Raw genomic sequence first — 22,748 nt, forward strand, 5'->3', positions numbered from 1 at the left:
AGGAGGAGGAGGAGGAGGAGGAGGAGGAGGAGGAGGAGGAGGAGGATTAAAAGAGGAGGTCCTTGTTTTTTTGTGGAACATGGGAGAAATATCTGTTTGCAAGTATATCCTTTTCCCAAACTTGTCATTTTTTTTTTTCTATCTCAGAGTGCAGACAGGAAGGTCTTGTACCTTGTGGTCAATATTCATTGGTGATGGAGATGCTGAATTGATGATCCTGCGTTGGGACACCAATGGTTCAGCTGAGAATAGACTCTGAAACGCAGGATTAGAGCATGGGGTCAGAGCCTGTGTGGGAAAGCTGTGGCCAGTGTCTAGCCAGAGGCCCAGCAAAGACCTAGATGAAGAGGAGATGAGGGTCAGAATCTAGAAAACACCAAGTCAGGTGTATACAGAGTTCAAGCTTGTGCAAAATCTCACACATTCAATTTCCAGTGATTAAAATGGACAACTTTTAAATTCCACACTGCTGAGATTGATCAAGCAATTCCTTGGTGTCCTGGCCCAGGAGCTGCAAAGCTTTGGGATCTCAGAAGCTGCGGTCCCCTGTGACATTTAGCAGGGCTGTCATTGGGTCCCCGGGGTCACCTCTGGCTTGTGGGGCCCCACATGTATTTATAGATGTGGTGATAAAGGACAATAGGGGTCTTTTCTTGAAAAGGACCAACACCCATGAATGCTTCCAATTTTCCAATGGCTCACAACATTGTCTTCTTCCTTGATCAAACTACCCATCCTAACCCCTGTCTTTCTTTATTCTGCTTTGTGTAACTGGACTTCCAATTTGGTTCACATACTGTCCCCTCACTCCAGTCACGTTGGTCTCCACCATTTATTTGCATTGTACCACCTTTGCCTCTGCTAACCCTAGTAACTACATAAAAATAAATCCTTTTTTTCCAATTTGATTGCTTTGTCCTTTATTATTGCTTTGCCTTTGTTGTTGCTGTATGGTCAGGAAACTTGGATATGATACATTGGCTGTCAGCATCCCAAAGTAATAAATGCTCTCCCAAATCTCTTTCCGGCAGTTCATCACCAACCATCTCTTCCTACCTTGAAATGCTTAGTTTTATTACTCCCTTTGTTTCCTGCCCTTGGGTCAGCCCACGTTCTGCTGGTACCGGTTTTTCTCTTACCCCTCAGACCCGACCTTGAAGGCCATTGTCATTCCAGGCCCTCATAGGTGAGTCCTGTGGTTGTTGCTTTACTGAGTCCTGTCTGCTTTCCAGCAGAGACCCTCAATGGACTGCAATATCTTGCTTGCAATTTCCCCAGTGTCCCTGCCAGCTTTTATCTTGACGGCCAGCCGAGCCCAGGCAATAACTACTCTGTCTTCCTTATCTAGATCCAGAGCTATCTGTCTTATGACGTGAACACTCCTTCACATGCTGAGTCCTCCATCTCTTCATCACTTGTAGAACTGCTTGCTTCTGTTCAGTGCCCTGTCTCGTGTTCAAATTCTCTCTGGTAGACTTTCTCGGTTTTGGTTTTGCGTGCGTCAAAGTCTGATGAATCAGGAAAGAACTGTTTGTTTTCTACTTATCAATGGAGATGACGAGAAATGATGGAGAAATTCCATAGCTTGCTGTCACTCACCGCTCCTCTTTGGTTTGATTTTCAGAAGCAATGCTTCATGCTTTTGTTTTCACACATGAAATCTGCAAGAGTTCCAGCCTACCTTTTGCTGCATACTCCTTTTAATCTGAAGTCATTTCTTGGATCTCAAGAGCTAGCCACCAGACAGCATCTGTGAAGTAATTGTATCACATAGGAACTCAAAGTTCCAGTTCTCTCTCCCCATCTCCATGAAGGTGTTCTGACACACACTGGAACTTTCCACTTCTCTAAATTAAAATGAAGTCATGGTAAAAGATGGCAGCCCTTAAATACACCCTCCCTCCCTGAATCTCTGTGTGCTGGGGTGCGGGGTGTACTTCCTGTGGACCAGTACCTTTGAGGAGCAATAGTGTGCTCGCATGTTTAAACCTACCCCCTGGGCAACTTGCTCTCAATATGAAGAGTGTGTTTCCAGGACCCCCTGAAGGTCATTGTACTCGGTGTCAGTCTCCCTGTCTGGTTTGGAGGCGTGACCCTGGAGCGCAGGTGACGCGCGGAGTTGAAATGAAACCAGGAAGTGATCTTCAGGAGTAGGTGTTTTGAAAACCTCAAGCAGAATGGCGACCTCTAAAATTCCACACAGACTTCATCAGCAAAGAAAGAGGTTTCCTGTGGGGGTTCTCCCTAAACTCCCCCCCGCCCCCCCCCCACCAAATAAAAAACAGTGTTATTAATTTTGGTGTCTCCAAAGCAAGCAAGAAACAAAAGAAACCACCTTCCTGCATTGCAAGTGCCCAGTGAAGAGCCCCTCTGCAGGCAACACAGGCCTGGGGGCTGCACTACCGGTTCTTTTATTTTTTATGTTTTTATTGAGGAAGGGATAGGGAGAGAGAGATAGAAACATCAGTGATGAGAGAGAATCATTGATCAGCCGCCTCCTAGATGCCTCACACTGGGGATCGAGATTGGTCAATTTATTTACTGATATTTTTATTATCAAGGTTAATATCAGATTCTTCTTATCAGACATCCTGGGCTGAAGTTAATTTATTTTTTATTCACAGTTCATTGTCTTCTTAACTGTTTGTTGTTGTTGTTTTTTTTCAATTTTCTGGAAGATTTTACTTACTTTCAGCTTTCTATGAAAATTTTTTTCTGACTCTTTTGAATTTTAAGAATTGTTTCTTGTTCTATGACCTTATTTAATTGCATCCTATTCTTGTTTTATAGATAAAATATCTATAAGTGCAGACTTGGCAGGGGATCACCTGAACACCTGAGCAGCCAATACCATTCATTCAGTGAATGTTTTCTGACTTCTAGTCAAGACTCTGTGCAAAGAGCTCATAGGTCTGGAGGGATACAGAGGTCATGTGATGAAGTGGTTTCCTGCTTGGGAGGGTCATTTGTTCCTCGGAGGGTGGAGGTAGGAAGTAGCATAGACACAGATGAAAAATATAACAGCTGGCCAGACTGTGAAAATGTGTTGGTGAAGATTTAATGGCCCTGGCTGGGTAGCACAATTTTGAAGTTCAAAATTTTAGATAAATAACAAAAAATTATTTGGGTAAGTATATCCCAAATATTGCATGGAATATATTTATACTAAAAAATATTGCACAGAATATATTTATATTAAAAATATTTGTTGATTATCTGAAATTCAAATTTAACTGGGCATTCTGTATTTTATCTGGCAACCCTACTGGTAACAAGAGAACAAATACATTTAAAAAAAAGAAGTTATTAACCAAATAATTCTATAAAACTTTTCAGAACTGAGTAACATAAATGCCCCAATTAACAAGTCCCATTGGGTATTAAGAAAAATGAATGTCAAAGGATCCACAGAATGGCATTGGATTTCTCAAGAGAAACTTGGGAAACTAGACTACAGTTAATACATTTCACAACATTTCATAAGAAAATATTTTTCATCCTAGAATTTGCTAATCAAGCAATCTACTAGACAAGTATGAGGGCAGAATAAAGATATATTCAGAAATGCAAAAATTCAGAAGACTTACCTCCTAGGGGCCCTTTGTTGGAAAGTTACTAAAAGATGTGCTCCATCAAATTCAAAGGTAAGCCAAGAAAAAGATAAACACAAGATCCAGGCAACAGTGGGCCCACTTCAGAAGAACAGCCAAGAGAAAAGTCGGGAGGAGGTAGGCTCTGGGACAGGGAGTGGGTGGGGAGTAGAAGCTGGTGACATGCTTCCCATTATGGGCCTTTTGGTTCTGTTTGATTTTTAAACACTGTGCAGGTAGTATTTGGTTTTCATAGCTGTTAGAAGAGAACATTTCACACAAGAAAGCATAAAGTTAGGTTGTGAAATTTACTCTGGTGGCATTCTGGTGACTGGATCATGAAGAGTGGCATCAAGAAACACAGGAGCCCAGTTCAGAGACTTCGGAGATAACCTTGCTGACAAGGATGAAAGCAGAGAGTATCTGAATGCAGCCCCTCTGTGCCTTTTTATTTTTATTTTATTTTAAAATATTCTTTTATTGATTTCAGAGAGGAAGGGAGAGGGGGAGAGAGAACAAAGCAGGTTACAAATCCCTGAGAGAGAATCATTGGTCGGCTGCCTCCTGCACGCCCCCCACTGGGGATGGAGCCTGAAACCTGGGCATGTGCCCTGAACTGAATGGAACCGTGACCTCCTGGTTCACTGAGCCACGCCGGGCTGGGCGCCTCTCTGTGTTTTGGAGGCGTGATGCCAGTGACGCCTCCTGGCTTCTCTCTGACTGAATCGTCACTCTCCTGGCTAGCCCCCATGCTCTTCCCTCCGTCAGCCATCACGCTCCCCATTCTGAGGCATAGCCCTCCATAGCAATCACGAGGTGACCAGGGGTGGGCACATGTGGGCACTTGCAAGAGGCATGTTGTAAGATTGGAAACTAGTCGCCAAGGCAGGGGCTGGGGGGCCTCCCGGGTTGCTGTTACCTTAGTTACATTGCTGCCAGAACCTAGCCTCAGTGTCCAACAGCTTTGTTCTTTACCCAAACATGAGTTACAGGCCTGCTCCCTTACCCACTTCAGGGAAGGCCAGTGCCTGCAATCAAATTTCACGATGCCAGTGCTGGAAGCCGGCGCCTGCTGGTCATTTTCATAGAATTTTTGCCAGTTACCCATAGTGTCTCTTAATCAAATTCTTCCCTTCTTCTGAATTCCTGCATTCCTTTCTTGCTTGTGCTGTTGACGTTGGCTATGGGGATGGAATTTTCCAGTTTCATAGAAACTGCAGCAGTTTTAAGGTTATGGCTGCTCAGTAAACTGTTTCTATTCCAGCGTTAGCCCTGGAGCTGCTGAGGAAACAAACATTTTATAGGGTATAAAGTTTCTCTCTGAGCAGACTCCGCCGGTCAAAGCACAGATTACCATTGCATCAGTTAGCTAGAAAAGCCCTCCATTACGGGTTGATGTGGATTGTTCTGACTAACGTTGCTCATTTTGTAAAGAACTGTAAGAAACTAAGGACAAGAGAAGTGGACACTTGGGGGTGGGGACAAATAATAGGGCAAGATGACCGTGTAAGGCAGCAAGACATTGTCAAGTGAACAAAGCAGGTTACGAATCCCCGAGTACAGAATGGCCCCATTTTTCTAATCGTGTGTGTGTGTGTGTGTGTGTGTATTCTCATGTGCATGTACATGTGTGTGTACGCATACACAAAACTAGGAACATTCAACAACGATCCTCTAAGACTGGGTGTTTGATGAAAGATTTATACTTCCTTCATTTTTGCTTGCCTGGTTTTTCCAAATTTTTTCAAATGAACATGTGTTATTTTGTAATAAAAAAAAAACCCAAGTTATTTAAAAACATAAATAAAAACAGCAAGATCCTAGGCAAACACCATATGTTACTGAATTCCAAATACCCCAACATGAAGGGCCAAGGACTGGCCTGGCTGGTGGGGGGTCCTCCGAACTGTGGGTGGGAGAGAGAGAACTTTTCCCAGGTGGCAGCAAGGGATATCCAAACTGAGGAGCCAGCAGTTTCACGTCCCTTTCAAGAAGTCAAGCCCACAACCAACAGATGGGTGGCCAAAAATCTGACAAAACAAAAGAGACAGAGGCATGTATAAAAGTTGCACTCAGAGCCAGAAACATCCAGACACATTCATAAGCTCATCCACGGAGCACCCACTCTGGGCCCACGCTGTGCTGAGAACCAGAGCGTTCGGAGCGAGGGCCACCAGGGTGGCCCCTGGCAGGGCTACTGTTCCAGTTTTGCTGGCAGAGCTAGGATGTAGGTTAGCCTGCCTGGCTTCAAGGTCCCCAAGAAGAGGAGCCATATGCTGGGCTCTACCTGGAGGGAAGAGGGACAATGCTGCAGCAGTGAGGGTCTGTCCCACCTGGACCCTTGATCCAGCCTCCACACTGCACTTTCTGCATTAACCCACGTTTCCAGGTTTGTTAGAAAAACCCATTGGCTAGGATGACTGTTATGTTTCATTTCTAAAAATGTCTTAAAACTATAATGTACACATATACAAAGCACTTGGATATACATTGTCTTCACCATAATGTGAGTAGGATAAAGCAGGTACTGTCACCACAAGAGAGCAAACTGAGAAAATAATCACCCATATTTCGATAGTGGTTGGGTCAGGGCTGGTCTGATGTGTTGTTCTCAACGCCTCCACTCTGATGCTATACACCTGGAGATCATCAGATCCCACAGGTTAAGGTCTCGGTCTCACAAGATTAACTTCCTCTCATTTCAATAGCAAGTCCAGGTCGTTACCTGTACTTCTGACCAACGGGCTATAAGTCAGAGGCTCCCACGACCCCCTCCTTGAATTCGATTAATTTGCTGCCGTGGTTCACAGAACTCAGAGAAACATTTCACTTACTAGATTATTATAAAAGGGCATGATTCTGGAATTGCCAGATGGAAAGGAAGCAAAGGGCAAGGTATGTGGGAAGGGGCTTGAAGCTTCCAGGACCTCTGGGTGTGCCATTCTCCCCACATCTCCACGTGTCCAACGGGAAGCTCTCTGGACCCTGTCCTTTTGGGTCTTTGTGGAGGCTGCATTACATAAGCAAACTTGATTCCATCATTTGCCATTAGGAATTGAGTTCACTTCCAGTTTCTCTTCCTTCCCCAGAGGGGTGGGGCTGAAGATTCCAATCCTCTAATCACAGAGTGGTTCCCCTGGCCACTAGCCCCCATCCTCAGATTACCTCGGGGCTTTCCAAGAAACCACGTCATTAATATAAAAAGACCCCAAGGGTTTTGGGAGCTCTGTACCAGGCCCAGGGAAGAAGACCAAATATATATTTCTTATTATAAATCACAATATCATAGCCGGGAACATGGTTTTCTGGCCTTTACTCCAATACTCTTCCCACTGTCCTATCTCATACTTGTTTTTTTTTTTTTCATTCATCCACTTATTTCCCCAACAAACATTGATTAGTACCTACTACGTGGGAGGCACCAGGCTAAGTACTGGGGATTCAAATACAAAGTCATTTACACGTTCAACTCTCCTGTGTTCTGATAATCAAGTATGAGTCCCAATAATTAGACTCCAGTCTCTGACCTAGATCGATGATTCTCAATCTTCAATGCACTTAGGTTGCCTGGGGAGCTTTCAAAAATATCAGCGCCTAGGCCCCATCCCAAACCAATACAAATATGATCTCTGCTGTTTTAAAAGCTCCCAAGGTGATTCTAACGTGTAGTCAATGTTCAGAACAGCTTCTTGAGAGTAAGCACAAAGCGTGACCATTTGAGCTACCTTCTTGGAAGCAGCAGAAGCTGCAAATATTTGTGAACCACCTAATTTTAACAAGATAGTTCTGGACACTGGTTTTAAACTGCCTGAGATCAGAGGTTCCCTCTTTTGCCATCAGGTGCTCCTTGACAGGTGGGAATTAAGTTGAGTGTGGTGGGGGATGACTTTGAAATAGGATGGTCCAGAAAAGCCAGTTTTCTGGACAGCAGCCAGAGGCCTGATCTGTGCCTCCACCTCAGGCTGGAGAGAGCTTGCTTTAAGGATAAGGGCTTTGCTTGGCTCTCCATCGCCATTACTATTTTCTGAGTTTTTATTATGCAAGTAGAGAATATATGGGTAGAAGAAGGAACTGAGAAGAACTAGAGGAGGCTTAAAGAGGATCTTATCCAAGCTCCTGCTTTTACTAGGAAATTGAATCCCAGAGAGAGGAAATGACATGAAACAATTAGAGAACAGTGCAAAACAGGACATGATTCAGTGCCAGAATGTGGCTGCAGGCCAAACTGCCTACTCTCAGTGCTTTTGAGGACTAATGGTTCACCATGGGTCATAGTGTACTAGCACTTTCTTTCTAGGTTGATTGACATTCACATTTTCATTTCCCCAGGGCACTTAGCTGGAACAAATTCATAAGCCAAATTAGATAAAGGTAGGCAGGAGAGGAAACAGGGAAGAGAAAGCCATTTCCATCTGCTAAGCATTTACTGCCTTACAACAAACAACTCCACAGGCACAAACTATTTATCACTCTCATTTTACAGGTGAGAAAACTGAGGCCCAGAGAAGTTAAACTAATTTGCTTCAGATCACAGAGTTGATGAGTAGCAGTGGAACTCAACTGAGCCTATCTCTCTCTACTATATTTACCATTTAGGAAACCATGACTATAAATCTTAAAAAATTCACTTTATATTGGTAACGTGCCTGTAGGTCTGTGAACTGGATTGCATTCTATGGTGACAAACTGAGGATTGTGGCATCTGCTATTCTTTTCATCCATACTTTTGATCTGTTTATTTCTATTTCCCTAATTTGATTGCTGTGACCAACATAAGCTGAATATGATCATCTAACATGCATGGCCTGGGGTGGAAGAGGTAGACAGAGAAATCAAGAACTAGGAAGTTAATCCGAGGTGAACTCTACAACCTGAATCAGAATCCTAAGGCCATCAAGGATGGAGCAGCCACAGTAGACAGTGTCCCACGAAGAATTGCAGGGAAAATGAGAATGTGGATTTTTCCCTCAAGACAGTTTCACTTTATCTAGGAATCAAAGATACTGTCTTCTAAATACACAGACACATAAATGATGGCAACGTGGGTACATTTCTTCTTTTGAGGAAACTCTGGAAACGGGCTTGGGCTTCTTGCCCAGCAGGAGTACGGTCTGTTTTATTTCACCAGTATGAACCAAGCACGGTACATCAGTCAAAAGGGCTCTGTGACCTTGGGTGCAACCGTCATTGCTCATGGCGTTATTTGTAACAGTAGGGCAGCTTCCCCATGCTTGCCTCTTCTTATCTGTTCATGGGCATTGTCTCTCAACACGAGTCAACAAAGTAAAACAGCCTAGATTTCTGAGAAATTTGAATCACACTCTTATGTCTGTGTGTTGGTTTGCATTTTAGCGTCTGGGACATTTATAGCTGATAATCCTTGATGGTGAGGCTTATGTCTACCCTGTTGTCTCCATTTGGAATTTTTCTCAGATGCCTTTCTCTCTCTCTGGTGTAGAAAATGGTGATTTTCAGGTTCTATAAAACAGAATATACTCTGAGATACTCAGAAACCTTGGCTTGTCAGCAAGTCTAAAAGGGGGGAAGGGGAGCACATGATTATTTATTGGGCAACTAACCATGTACTCCCAGCCCTGAGGGGCAAATATTATCAACCCAACTATAGAGAAGAGAGGATAAAGGAAAGAACACTCTATCGCAGGCACAGGTTTCAGCATCGGATGAACTGACCTGGATATACACCTTGGCTCCCCCATGGCCAAGTTCTGTAAATTTGGCCAAAGCCTCTGAACTTAACAGTTTTATTGAGGGATAGACATATAGCATACTTCACATATTTGTGTAAAGTATGCAATTTGATAAGTTTTGATATATGTGTGTACCCATGAAACCATCACCCAGTCAAGATAATCACAACCACGACCCCCCACCCCCACCCCCTGCCCCACCCAATGTTTTCTCCTTTGCAGACCCTCTCTTCTACTCCTCTTCACTGTTTTCCCCAGCAACCACTGGGCTGCTTCCTGCCTGAGTGCAGTAGTCAGAAATAATGGGCCCCCCAAAGATGTCCATGTCCTAATTCTCCGAACCTGTGAATATGTTGCCTTACATGAAAATATGGGCTCATGTAATCACAAAGATGCCTGAAAGGGAGATGGGGAGGGAGGCAGGAGGGTCAGAGACAAAGGAGATGTGATGATGGAAGCAAGGGTTGGCGTCAGTGAGGGAGTCAGTGAGAGATTTGAGGAAGGAGGAACAAGCCTTCAGCCAGGAATTCAGGTGGTCTCTAGTACCTGGAAGAGGTAAGGGAGGCATGCTGTGGCCACGCCTTTTCTTCCCCCACATCTTCCCCCTCCAGGTGAGTTACCTTTGTCTTCTCTCTCCTAAGCTCCAAGCGCCCTTCTTCTGCCTCGGTTACCTGTTTCCTGAGCCTACACAGCCCAGCTGGCTCACTTCTACTACTTCTGTAACTTTCTAACATTTCTCTGATAATGTGAAAAAAACAACAGAACACACACAAAAAAAAACCCACACACACACAAAAAAAAAAAAAAGAAAGAAAGAAAGAAAGAAAGAAAGAAAGAAAGAAAGAAAGAAAGGAAGAAAGAAACTGGAAGAGGCAAGGGAATGGATCATGAATCGTCCCCTAGAAGTTCCAGAAGAATGCAGCCCTGGCAGCATACAGGAGTGCTGACACCATGTTTTAGCTCAGTGAAACCCAGCGTGATAGGCTGAATAATGGTCCTCAAAAATACCTCATTCCTGCAGCCTATGAATGTTCCCTTATAGGCAAAAAGGGACTTTCCAATGATATTAAATGAAGAAATTTGATTTTGAGGTGGGAGATTATTCTGGATCATTTGGGTGGGCCTTAAATGTAATCACAAGTATCCTTTTAAGAGAGAGGCAGAGGGAGATTTTACTGTGGTAAAGGAGGTGATGAGATGTTGGAAACAGAGATTGGAGTGGTGTATTTAAAGACAGAAAGGGGCTACACACCAAGGAATACCAATGGCCATTAGAAGCAAAAAACAAACAAACAAACAAAAAAAACCACACCAAAACAAAAACAAAAAAACACACACACAGAAAACACACACACACACACACACACACACACAACGGCAAGGAAATGGATTCTCCCCTCATAGCCTCCAGAAGGGACCAGGGCTGCCAACACCTTGAGGTTAGCCCAGTAAAACTGACTGTATTTCTGACCTCTAGACCTGTAAGAAAATGAATTTAAACTACTAAGTTTGTGGTAATTTGTGACAGTAGCAGTAGGAAACTAATACATTGAGCGTCAGTTTTACATCTGTAAAATTAGAACAATATATCATTTCTGCGGTTATAGTAAAATTAAATAATTGAGTTTGTGGCAGATGGAGTTCTTTTCCCATAATGTTCCCTGTTCCTTTCTCTTTAGCCCTGAAGCACGAGGTCTTTGACGTAAGTCATTCTAGCAGAGGAGGGCAATGTTAGCAGGGAGATGTATTTGTTTGTAGGAGCTCTGCGGACCTGTGAGCTCATTCTGGGGAGGGGCAGTAAGACCTAACCCCGTGGTCGGCAAACTGCGGCTCGCGAGCCACATGCGGCTCTTTGGCCCCTTGAGTGTGGCTCTTCCACAAAATACCACGGCCTGGGCGAGTCTGTTTTGAAGAAGTGGCGTTAGAAGAAGTTTAAGTTTAAAAAATTTGGCTCTCAGAAGACATTTCAATCGTTGTCCTGTTGATATTTGGCTCTGTTGACTAATGAGTTTGCCGACCACTGACCTAACCAATTGTAGTCCAGGACCCATAACCCTACAGAGCAGGTCCCTGGGTAGAGAGGGCAAATAGGTAGAAAACCACCAAGGGAAGTAGGATATGGAGAAGGGTTTTGTTTTACACTGCAGGTTTTATCATCATTCAGATAAGGTGAGGCCAACAGATCAGAAGCTTGCCATTGAAAAGATGGCTCTTTACTCAGAGGGAAGGTGGGGGTGGAGGTGGATGGGAAGAGATTAACCGGGAATTTATATGCATATATGCACAGCCCATGGACACAGACAATAGTGTGGTGAAGGCATGGGAGGGGCAGGTGCGGGGTGGAGGGGGCCAATGGGAAAATAAAAAAGAAAAGGGGATATCTGTAATACTTTCAACAATAAAGATAAATTAAAAAAGAAAAGATAGCTCTTTACAGTTCCGAGGAGGGGGCATACTACACCACTGGGGAGTCGCACAGGAAGCCCCAGGCTCAGTCAGGAGGATAAAACAACAATGCCTCACAAGGAGAATACCTTTTCCTCTGTTTATTCTTTCCTGTCTTTGATATGATTGTGATAACCATGTTGTGGCCATGAAGCAATGAGTGTGAACTTTTTGTTGTTAATTCTCACTCAAGGGTATGTTTTCCATTGATTTTTTAAAAACATATTTTTATTGACTTCAGAGATGAAGGGAGAGAAAGAGCGAGAGAAACATCAATGATGAGAGAGAATCATTGATTGGCTGCCTCCTGCACACCCACTGCTGGGGATGGAGCCCACAACTCAGGCATGTGCCCTGACTGGGAATTGAACTGTGACCTCCTGGCTCATAGGTCAATGCTCAACCACTGAGCCACGTGGGCCAGGCTCCATTGACTTTTAAAGTGAGTGGGAGGAAAGAAAGGAGGGAGGGAGGGAGGGAAGGAGGGAAGGAGGGAGGGAGGGAGGGAGGGGGAGAGAGAGAGAGAGAGAGAGAGAGAGAGAGAGAGAGAGAGAGAGAGAGAAACATCGATGTGAGGGAGACACATTGATTGCTTGCCTCCTGCACGTGCCCTGATGACTGGGGCTGCAGAGTGAACTCACAACCCAGCTACATGCCCTTAATTGGGAATCAAACCCGAGACCCTTTGGTGCATGGGCCAGCACTCTAACCACTGAGAACACCGGCCAGGGCACAAGTGTGAACTTTTAAAGTCACCATGCTCAGTCACAGGGAGTTGGTTTTTTTTTTCTTTTTTTATATTTTTATTGATTTCAGAGAGGAAGAGGGAGAGAGAGATAGAAACATCAATGATGAGAGAGAATCATTGATAGGCTGCCTCCTGCACACCCACAACCTGGGCATGTGCCCTTGACCGGAGTCAAACCCAGGATCAGTCCACAGGCCAACGCTCTATCCACTGAGCCAAGCCGGCTAGGGCCACAGGGAGTTTTGAAACGGGGGGCTGTGGGAAATGGGAGCCCTGGGCCTCCAGGTAGGTGTCCGTGGCTTCTGCCAGCATTGCTCCTTCCACTCAATGCCATTGAAGGGAGTTGTTCCAATTCTTGTGGCAGCGCTTCCTTGGCTCTCTGCTGAGATCTGTTATTCGAGGACAGGTTTCACCTTATTACTGTCACCTTTTGAAGAGGAGGAAGTAATGACATGGGCATGGAGAGTACCCCAGTAATCATAAAAGTACAATAAGAACAAGGACTCAGGATTCCTGCTTGTCACAGGAATTCCTGCTTGTCACAGGATTCCTGCTTGGCACAGTGTCTCCCTGAGCATTGCAGAGAGTGCCCTATTAAGTGTGACTATTAAATCAACGGCTTATGAAGTGGAACAATTCATCAGCCGTGTGACTCTTGTAGGAGTCGGGAGGTTCAGAAACGTGTGGGAAATTAGCCTTCTGAGCAGCAGAGCATGTTAACACCATCTCTTAAGCTCATTGGCACAGCAAAGAAGCTTTTAATTTTTCTCTCCCCCAAATTAAAACAGTAATACCTACATCTGGCTAAAGTTTGGACAGTACAGAAGGACATACATGAATGTGGCAGTTTACTGGTGGCCAATTTCTCTTCCCAGAGGCAACTACTGCAATGGTTTCTATACCTTCCCAGATGTTCTAGGCATATACAATCATATATGCATTGTTTGAAAAAAATGAAGATTTATTAGCATTTATGTTGTGTCTGTAATGGATGCTGTTGATGCCCCTCCCGGATGGGCGACCCCTCCGCCTCCCTCTGCTGCCTGGAGCATTTGTGGCTCATGGCTCACAGCTGCCCCCTTTCTCCAAGGACCTTAACTAAACAGGAGCTACTTTGCCCAGCTGTTTATGCCTCCCTACTCTCAGGCAGCCTGCAGCCAATAACTGACGGGTTACAAATATAAGAGGTTGGCCCCGTGTCCCAAGGTTGAATAATCCAGTGGTGTAATTCATGCTCCAGAGCTTCCCAGAGATCAGGCTGAAGTTAACCTCCAGCTGACACCTTGGCCTTACCTAGTTTCTCTCTCTTGTCACTCGCCTTCTTTTGAAAGCATTTCCTCAAAAAATCCATCTAGACCAGCTTCAGTTGCTGCTTCTAGGAAGCCAGCTGTAAAGGTGGGATTCTGAAGGAAGATCGTTCGATGGCAGGAGGGCCATGAGTATCACCCCATTGCTCCTGATGTGGAGGCAGATTAGTCCTGGTGAACCAGAAAAGGATGCAGACCAAAGAGGATGCTCTATCAGTGGTTCTCAACCTTTCTAATGCGGCCACCCTTTAATACAGTTCCTCATGTTGTGGTGACCCCCACCCATAAAATTATTTTCGTTGCTACTTCATAACTATAATTTTGCTATTGTTATGAATCGTAATGTAAATATCTGTGTTTTCCGATGGTCTTAGGCTCTACAGCAGCGGTTCTCAACCTGTGGGTTGGCTAAGACCATCGGAAAACACAGATATTTACATTATGATTCATTAACAGTAACAAAATTACAGTTATGAAGTAGCAACGAAAATAATTTTATGGTTGGGGGTCACCACAACATGAGGAACTGTATTAAAGGGTCGCGGCATTAGAAAGGTTGAGAACCACTGCACTCGCTGGTGCAAACTCGCTGGGGTTTGAGGGGTCTGGGGGACATTAGTATTTATAAGGATTGTGGAACTAGGTGACTGTGGCTAAGCAAGCACTGTGTGGGAGTCAGAAGGCTTCTTTAGCAGCATTTAAAGGGAATCTGGTCTGCAGGCAGAGGGCAGCCAGAGCTGAAAATCAGGCCTAGGGCGTCGCTGTAAGAGTGGCAGAACTTCAGAGAAGGCCAACCTGTCAGCTTAGGCAAATCTCCGACGCCAAAGTCATAGCCCAGAGAGGGAAGAAGTAGAACTCGAGAAGACAAGAGATAGCAAGTGTTAGGGCTGTGAAGAAAAGGAACCCTCATGCTCTGTTGGTTGGAACGATTTTGTTTTGTTCCTTGTTTTCTTTTCTTTCCTTTTTTTTTCTTTTCTTTTCTTTTTTTTTGCGTGAATGTTAATTGGTGCAGCCACTATGGGAAATAGTATTGCATTATTGGAGTAGCCAGTGGCAGAATTGAATTACATTGTAGGGACACCCAGTTGGTGTCCATAGAGAACTGGAGAATTCCTTGGTGTGGAAAACCCACACATGGGGTGGGTGTCAGGAGTACTTGGTGTAAAAAGGAGCTAATACCCTTGGACCCCACAGTTTTCTTCCTTTTCTTCAGGTTCTACCACTTCACCCTAAGAAAGGCCACAGGCTAAACGGTGAAATAAAGAACCCGGGATAATTCATTCCAGTCAGTTAACCTTCACTCAACATCTACTGTATTCAAATGTGTGGAGTTCTTTTTTCTCAGTTGGCAGGTCTGCTCGGTTACAGAGATGCAGAGATAAACTATTACATAATTCCTGATTTCAAAACCCATCTCCAGTGCCTTCAGGGGTTTCCCCAGTCTCTCACATCAAGAAATTTAAAACCGTGTAGGAGTGGGGGAAAGAAAAGTTAGAGATCTTTTATTCTAGCAATCTCATTTTAAAGATACAAATGTGGCTTAAAAAATAACAACAACAAAAAGAACAAAACATGAAAAATGAAAACAACAAAGGAAACAATATTTTAAAATGTGGCTCAAGTTCACAGAGGTAACTAACTGGTGTTTCCCTATTAGAGTTTATATTCCTTTTCTAACACAATTTGAGCACATCCTATCTAATAAAGAGGGAATCTGTTAATTGACCCTCACGTGGTTGCAAAGCTGGCGGCACCCACAGCCAATAAGGAGGGAATATGCTAATTGACTGCCACGCCTGTGGCGGGCTGGCATGGCCATGGCATACTTAGCCCCAGGGTGCCTTATGTGCCATGCCAGCTCTGCAGCTGGGTTAGAAAAGACAGACAAGAGAAGAAAGCTGGGTCTTGGTGGGACGCTGCCCTCTCTTGTGTAGAGAGACAGCGCTATGGACTACAAGCCCTGTCTATATTTTATAGCCAGGTGCCACGAGGCAAAGTAAGGGCATGGTCAAGATGTTTACAACATTCTCATGGGTTTCAATCCTACTCCATTACATGTACCTGAACTCTATCAAGCCCACATCACTCAGGCACATGGGGCCACGTGTTTGGACCATAGGTTCAAGCTTACAACTATAGCTGTTGGCTATAATTGTGCTGGGAGGGCTCTGCCCTCCAAGCTGGGACTAGCACGGGGCCATGAGAGGACTGTGCCCTCTCATTAGTCCGAGGCTTGAACCTGTCCAAACACTGTAGCCTCTCTCCACACATGCCCTCAAAGATGGTGGCACCCACAGCCACAAGATGGTGGCGCTCAGTCCCCTCAGCCCTGCCAGAGCGGCAGGCATGTGGCAAGATCGGGCCTGCCCCCAGGCGGGCCCAGCCGTTCCACACGCCTGCCTCCAGAGTCCCCCAGTCCCCTCAGCCCCCCAGCTGCCCAGGGCTGGCCCGAGGCACAGGCAAGCCTTAGATGGCGGCTGCCCAGCCACCTAGGGCCGCCCGAGGCCCAGGTAACCAGGGCCGGATGAGGCTTGCGCTGCCGGCAGTGGCAGCAGCAGAGGTGTAATGGGGCGTCACTTTCCCCTGATCACTGGGTTGCCTCCCGCCCCTGAGGGCTCCCGGACTGTGAGAGGGGGCAGGCTGGGCTGAGGGACTCCCCCCCCCCTCCCACCAGTGCATGAATTTTCATGCACTGGGCCTCTAGTCTTAAACATTTCAGTATTTCTGAACACAGTTGGAGGGGTTATGAAGCTGACTTAAGAAAGGGGCACAGCAATTTGGCTCCCAGGAACTTGGGGATATAATTTAGTTATATTGAAGCCATGCATTCCTAACCTAGGTACTCATTATTGTCACACCCTAAATATTGTGAGGACGGGAACCTCATACTTCCACCCCCTTCCCCTTGTTGAGTGAACAAATAAAATTCACAAACACACACGAATGACGGAGAGGCTATGTGTGTGATGTGTGGCTATATTTCATTCTTTTTAAGGTTTCAATCAATATTTGTTGAAGGTCAGCAGGAGGAAGGCATTGTTTCGGAAAAAAAAAAAAGGTTTAGCCCTAGCTGGTTTGGCTCAATGGGTAGAGCAGGCATCCTCAAACTACGGCCCGCGGGCCACATGCAGGTGTTTTTGCCGTTTTATTTTTTTACTTCAAAATAAGATATGTGCAGTGTGCATAGGAATTTGTTCATAGTTTTTTTTTTTTTTAAACTATAGTCCGGCCCTCCCACGGTCTGAGGGACAGTGAACTGGCCCCCTGTTTAAAAAGTTTGAGGACCCCTGGGACAGAGCATGGGCCGCCAACTGGCCCATTCCAGTCCAGGGCTCATACCTGGTTGTAGGCTGATCCCAAGCCCAGGTCGGGGCACGTGGGGCGGGGTGGGAGGTGGGTGGGAGAGGGGACAACCAATCGATGTCTCTCTCACATCGATGCTTCTGTCTCTCCTCTTCCATTCTCTCTAAAAAACATCGGAAAAAACCTTTGAGGGAGGATCAACAACAAAAGGGGTTTAACCGGTCCTCACCATTGCGGAGCTTTCTGTCTCGCAGGTTAGGGACAGACCTGCCCCATAGAAAGTGGTGAGTCCATCTCCCCGGGGGTAGGTGAGTCCCTGCCCTGGGGAAGCACTGCACCTGCTGGGGTCTGCGTCCCAGGACCTCCGCTCCCTCTGGTTGGCCCCGGGACTCCGCCTGAGTAAACTGGCTTGTAAATGAAATCCCTCAGGTTTGTTTTCCATCTGAAACTCTAGAGGCTGACGGGGCCGTGCCCGGTGAGATTTCCCCTTCCAATGGTTTCTCTTCCCTACATCCCTCGCTCCCTCGGTCCCTCCTCGGCCCCGAGGCCAGGCGAGGAAAAGAGCGCGGGTCCTTTAAAGGAGCTCGGCCGGACCGGCGCCCGGGGCGCCCCCCGCCGTGGAGCAGGGGCGGGGCGCCGGGGACCCGGCTTCCCACGCCGCCGGGGACGCCGCCGCGTCACGGCGCTCGCAGCCAATCAGAATAGAGTCTGTTGGGGACGCCTTACGAGAGCGACGGTCTGGACGCCTCCCGCTTCGGGATGAATTAGCGGCGGGTTCGCCCGGAGGTTGTGACCCTCGCGGATTCCCCAGCTCGCGCACGCGCCGCCTGCGGAGTCGCGCGTCATCCCCCCGCCCCCCCCCGGCTGGTCACAGGTGGGAGACGGGAACTGTCAGGTGGGGGTGACGGCGCGGGGAAAATGGCGGCGGCCGCTGGGGGATCCCTGAGGTGGTGAGGGGGAGCGGCCCTGCGGGCTCTTTCCCCTTGAGGCGCGGGCCTCTCGGGCTACGGCCCGGGTAACGGGCACCTGACCGGGAATTGGGGGTCCCGACGCAGCAGGTAAGAGGACGCGCGGGGAAGCGACTCCCGGAGGCAGGAGGAGGCATTGGGGGCCGCGCGAGTCGGGTCGCGAGGGCGAGGTGGCCGCCGGGATGTGGAGGGCCTGGGGACTCGTCCTTGTTTACCATGAGCATCAACACCTTCCTGCGCCAGACCTGGGCGGGCCTGGGAGCTGCCCGGCCCCGGACACAGTCGGAGCTCTGCCGCCTTTAAATCCCAGTGCAAAGCGTCCAAGAAGCCGCCTTGTGCGAGTCTTGGGCGTGAGCTGTCGGAAGTAGGGTCTGGAGCTGCCCTGTCTGTGTGTCTGCCAGGTACCAGACACCTACCTGTAGGTTCCCGAGGGGCAGGGACGGGAAAGGAAAGGTAGGCCTTACTCAGGGGCCGATGTCAAGTCTGATCGTTAAGGTACATCCTAACGGACGCTTGCCCGTTTGAAGAGAAGAACAAGGCAGGGCACTCCGGTGTGGTTTTCGTGATGTTTTGCAACCTTGTCCCTGGTTCAGGTGGGTTCATTGCGTGCATCTGCCTTCCAAGCTCATGAACTATATTCCATGTGCACGTGACTGTAATTAAGGCTGAGGATTGGGATTCAGGTTAAGCCCAGGAAAGGACTGAAAATAAAATACTGGTAAAAGGTCTTAGGGAGGTGAAATGTTGCCCAGTCATGTCATGAAATAATCAATAGTCGGGTTAGTTTTCAAAAATCTAAAACTTCTCCTGATGAAAGTTATTTTTTGCAAAACTTACATTTTTTAGAGTGAAAGAAAATTGTTTTAAATTTTCCCCCTTTTTAAAGTTTCTGTGACCTCATTGTACTCTGATGTGACAGATAAACATAATATGAAGGGACTGTTCTTTTTGGTAGCAGGCTTGATTTTGTGGAGTGCCTTCTGTTACTGAGAAAGCACAGTGGCACCGTGTGTTTCAGCCATCAGTAGCTGTTTGATGACTGCAGTGTGTGTCTGCTTTAGAGTGTCTGCTGTGTGTCAGACACTGTGACCGCGAGGCTTCGCCTACCTTTTCACTTAGCAAATGGGGTAGGTGCTCTGCTCCCACCAGGTTTTTAGGCTGTTGCTGACAAGAATAAACCATGCCAAAAACCCAAAAGAATCTTCCTGACTCGATTTGTGGAGGTTTGCTCAGTTTGACTTGGAGTTAGGTATGGTTTCCAGTTCCTACTGTGCCACTTAAAATAGCTTAGGGACGTCATAACCTCTCTGTTAGTACCTTACCTCTGAAATGGGGATAGCATTTTTGTCCGAATGATCTCATTGTACTGTTGTGAGTAAAAAAAACAACTATACGTTAACAGTTGACATTTATCACTACACTTTTACTCTGCCAGGCACTGTCCCAAGGGCTTTATATGTGCTAACTCAGTTACCCAGAAACATTGTCCAGTGGCTGGTTTTGTCATCTTTGTTTTACAGAGGAGAAAACTGAGGCACATTGAAATTTAGGTTATTTGCCCCAAGTCACACAACTAGCATTGTGATTCCAGCTTATGTTCTTAACCACCATGCAGATATGTCACGTGTTAAGGGGATATACATGAACACATTTCTCATTGACGTAATTTTGTTTGTGATCTTTTAGTTGTATAAATAATAACATTGACTCACTCCATTGGCATCTAATAGTGATTTATATGGTGATGACTACAGTTACTTTAGTTAAGTGGCATATTCATTCTACCTTTGATATCCATTATTTTAAAAGGTATTTTGAAACAAAGAGCTGTGACTAATTTCTAACAGGAAGCACAAATCAATAAGGGATATTTTAGTTTTTATTAAACTCTTTAAAATAATTTGCTGGTGGCTTTTAAAGGAAAACTTAATTTTTTAAGTTTCTATTTAAAGAAAAATATATGAATAAAGAGGCAGGGACATTCTTTTTTTATTTTTTATTTTTATTGAGTCTTTATGGAATTGCCCTGCCAAGTCCTTGGGATGTAAAGATTAAATCCTGACCTTATCCTTCAGGAGGCCAGGGAGAACCCCCGGGTCTAGAAGTTTGTAGACGAGTGAATGAGACAAACAAATAAATGATTAGGTAATGCAGTATGATGTAGTTGTGGTGGGTACAGAGGCCTGTGGGAACACATTCAGGGAATAGTTGCTTTTGCTGGAGTGGTACTGACCAAGAAAGGAAGAGAGCTGACTGCAGGAGAAAGGGAGAAAGGGCGTCCAGCCGAAGGAGGAAGCAGTGCAGCCGAGGGGGAGTAAGAGTGCTTGCATGTCTAGGGGTCAGACCAAAGTTTTGCAGGAGTTGCTGGGAGAGAAGCCAGGAAAGGAAGGGCCAAGCTGTGAATTCTCAGCTAAGAGAATGACTTTATCCTGTGGGCAGCGGGACCTGTAGAAAGATCTTAATCAGACGAATAACAGGATGACAGGGTGAAAGACAATGTAAGGAGGAGGCCAGTGAGTGAAGGAGGACAGTTTCCATACTCCAGACAAGAGATAGTGAGGGAGTGAACCAGGGCACTGGCTGTGTTTAGAGTCCACCACACATTTTGAATGGAAGATTGACTGTGTGGAAAGAATAATGAGGTGGGGGAGGGGAACACCTGCTGATAGAAAAGAGAAAAGTGAGTTGTTGTTTGTTCTCTAACTATATGGTTAAAGATGGGAGATATTGTTAACTGATTTAGGAAAAAGGATGGAGCAGGCAGTTTTTTGTTACTGGGTTTTGGGAGTATTGTAAACCCTTTAAGGTTGTTGGGTCAAATAACATGTAACAAATCCAGGCTTATAACTTCCTCTACGTCTCTGATTTCTGAGATTACAGAAAACGTTAATTATATGGTAAAAAATCTGCAGTGTCTAGCCTAAAGTTGGCTCCATTGGAGATGGGAGAAAAGCCACACAAAAGGAGTGGGAAGAATTATCTAAGTCATGTTTGGGGTAAAATGCAAGAATAATGGGTATTTGAGTGTTTTCCTTTTTTTACATTGTTTTTATTACATTTATGCAGAAGTTATTATAATATGGAACTAATCACAAATGAATTCTCTAGTTCTAAAGCTAATCTCCACTGTAACATTCATAACACTTGAGTTGTCTAGCACCCAACAAACATGCATTCCCAAATCAACTGCAAGGTGAAATTGCAAATCTTGCAAAGATGCAGGATTTTATTAATTCAGAGCAAGGTCGAGAACTGCTCAGAACATAAGCACTAATGATTCCATTTAGTTGAAGTTCAAAAAACAGGTACAACTATTTCCTGGTGGTAGATGTAGTCAGAATAGTGATTCCTTTGGGTGGTGGCGGTTGTGGCAATGACTAGCTAGGAAGGGACATGAGGGAGCCTTCTGAGATGTTGGAAATGTTTTATATCTTGAGATGAATGGAGGTTACAGGGGTGGATGTACATGTGAGAATTCTAGTTGCAAACCTAAGATTTGTGCACTTTACTGTTATAGTTTAATTTAAAAAGAGGCATTAGTCTAGTGAGGATTTGGCAATGTTAGGCCAATTAACTTTTTTTTTTTTAAATATATATTTTATTGATTTGATTACAGAGAGCAAGGGAAAGGGATAGAGAGTTAGAAACATAGCTGAGAGAGAAACATCCATCAGCTGCCTCCTGCACACGCCCTACTGGGGATGTGCCCGCAACCAAGGTACATGCCCTTGACCGGAATCGAACCTGGGACCCTTCAGTCCGCAGGGCGACGCTCTATCCACTGAGCCAAACCGGTTTCGGCAGGCCAATTAACTTTTGATGAAGAAAACCAGCAGGGTAATGATGAGAGAGGTTTTAAAGGTGTATCAGAGGCTCTGGAGGAATAAATGATGAAATGTATCTATTTAGTTTTTTTTCTTTTCAAAAATGACTTATTTTTATTTTTAAAAATTTAATTTTTGTTTATAAAAGCAGAGTCTAAATTGTTGAGGGTAAAAGTGACTTTTATTTTGCCCTTTGTTTTGCAAAAGGCAAATGTGAAGTCAAGGTTGTCATGTGCCGTTTTTACTTTTCACAAAATTACTCCCAAACTCTACCACTTGATTAGTTTCTTGTCTTAAGAATTAGTGCATAGTTGCAAGTGTAACCTACACTTTGGTAAATATAAGATACATTATGAAATTAAATTTACATTTTGCTTCTCTTTTTGGGAAAACTCTAATCCAATCTCTTTCTCATCATCAGGAAATGTGGTCCATGTTTAGGAGAAATTACTGTGCGGACTTTCCCCCTACTATGCTGATTGCTCTTGGATAATGAGGACTAGAATTAATTCCTTTGGCTGCAAGATTTTGAATGTTATAGTAGAGCTAAGAAAAGTCTTTGGTGAGCTGCCTGTAGCAGTGAGGTAAAGCTCAATGAAGGCCTTTGTGGGCCTCAGTCTGATTTGACAGAAAGTGTTCATTGTGCCTCTGTACCTGGTCCTCTCCATCTGGCAGCAGGGCCATGGCGATACTCCTGTGATAACTGGGCAGCAGATGGAAGGACTTCTGAGGAGCAGCCATCAGTGAAAGCTGTCTGGAGATGATTAACCAGCAGTCTTTCACAGTTCAGGTTTCTGAAAAGATAAATTGTTCACTTCCCCAGAGGAAGTAAATTACTGTTCTAAGGATGATAAA

The 22,748-nt window shown here is 45.3% G+C and overlaps 1 protein-coding gene across 3 annotated transcripts in view; it reads left to right on the plus strand.

Annotated features, from left to right (window-relative positions):
- Positions 1 to 22,748, plus strand: part of LCLAT1 (lysocardiolipin acyltransferase 1) — a 199,703-nt gene that overhangs the window by 52,191 nt on the left and 124,764 nt on the right. Inside the window, exon 1 of one of the 3 annotated variants that reach the window (XM_079792734.1) lies at positions 17,821 to 17,975. The exons of 1 other annotated variant lie outside the window; for it this stretch is intronic. The gene's annotated coding sequence lies outside the window, so the exon portion shown is untranslated. One more of the 3 variants, XM_079792735.1, reaches the window with a different exon arrangement.

Source organism: Cnephaeus nilssonii (assembly GCF_951640355.1).
Source record: "Cnephaeus nilssonii genome assembly, chromosome: 15".
Taxonomy (NCBI): Eukaryota; Metazoa; Chordata; class Mammalia; order Chiroptera; family Vespertilionidae; genus Cnephaeus; species Cnephaeus nilssonii.